The sequence below is a fragment of the Arachis ipaensis genome, chromosome B04, assembly GCF_000816755.2.
Source record: "Arachis ipaensis cultivar K30076 chromosome B04, Araip1.1, whole genome shotgun sequence".
Taxonomy (NCBI): Eukaryota; Viridiplantae; Streptophyta; class Magnoliopsida; order Fabales; family Fabaceae; genus Arachis; species Arachis ipaensis.
Window position 1 is genome coordinate 21,983,670 of NC_029788.2, and position 1,446 is coordinate 21,985,115.

Genomic DNA, 1,446 nt, shown 5'->3' on the forward strand with positions numbered 1-1,446 from the left:
ATAAAATCAGTTACTAATATAAAATATATGTTAAAATATAAATATATATTAAAAATAAATTGAACAACACATGTATTTATACATAAATATATTGCTAATTAATTTTAATAACTGATTTTGATGTATAAAAAATATTTTTGTAACAAATTTTTACATCGGTGAATATTAATAGTTACTTATTAATTATTACACATAAAATACTTACCTTTGAAGAAATCAATTACTCTTGGGATAAAATATATTCTTGGGTGTTGGTGCCTTCGGCCTATCCCCGGAGGCCGAAGAAGTTGAGCCCTTGGTAGTTGGTGCCTTGGTTTTACCCTCAGAGCCTGAAGGACTTGAGACACTGCTGCTCGGAGACGACGGTGGAGGCCTTGTATGACAAAGAGAATCTTGAATACTACTTATCTTGGTGGCCATTTTGATAAAGGAGGAAATTTTTGACAAAGAAAAATATATATATATAACTTTTGTTAAGGAACTATAAATACCTAGCTTGTTTTGTGGTTATATTTTAGGACAATATAATGCTTTATATATATAGGGAGCCATTTGATGAAGCGATAAGAAGAACTCATCAAATATTTTGGTAGTAATTAACATGGAAACTACATTTGCATTACCAGGTATTTTAATTGCAATTTACGAACAACTCAAACGAAGATTGACCATATGTATGTGCATGGAAACCGTATAGGAAAATTAAACCTAAATAAATGTTTAAAGATATATTTACAGAAAAACCTAATAACATGTTGACATGGTCGTGACGTAGGTTAGTCCCTTATTTGGGTTGTTATTTCTTTTATTATTGTTTTTCTTTTTTACCAATGCCAATCACACACACATACACGCTTAAGTCTTCGTCACTTTTAATAATTTCTTATATATATAAAAGAAAGACTACGTACTATCCCCTTTTATTAGTAGATAGATAATTAATTAATTAATGGTATTATTCTCTTATATTGCATCAANGACTACTAAAAATTAAAAATTACTTGAAAAATATTAATTACCCGAATTTATTAGAAATCATTAAATCAAGAATATTTATTAATTAGATAATTAAACTCTAAATAACTCATCAGTTATCTAAATTAAAATTAATTGCATACTTTACTATTCTACCAGTCAAAATTCAATAAAATTCCTATGATGTATAATATTTTTCCGGTTTGTTTAGTGTCAATGGTGGGAGCAGCTCCATGTTTGGAAGAATGGAAGTTATGGGGAAATTTAATGTGTTTTTGATGACTCTTTCGTGGACGTAATATAATCAAGGTAAACTATTCGGTCCTTGTATTTCTATACTAAAAAATACGAGACAATAATGTCACTTCAAAGCTTAAATTAATTTGTGAATCTCATTATTTTTAAATAATACTCAAACTGCGCTGCTTTCTTTATGTTTCACTTTGTTGAATATAAATTTTGTTGGAAAAA

The 1,446-nt window shown here is 28.1% G+C and overlaps 1 long non-coding RNA gene across 1 annotated transcript in view; it reads right to left on the minus strand.

The window, feature by feature from the left end:
* LOC110270977 overlaps window positions 1-522 on the minus strand; it is a 1,188-nt gene extending 666 nt beyond the window's left edge. Inside the window, exon 1 of the long non-coding RNA XR_002360840.1 lies at window positions 206-522. This is a non-coding gene — a long non-coding RNA (uncharacterized LOC110270977). The remainder of the gene's footprint in view (window positions 1-205) is intronic.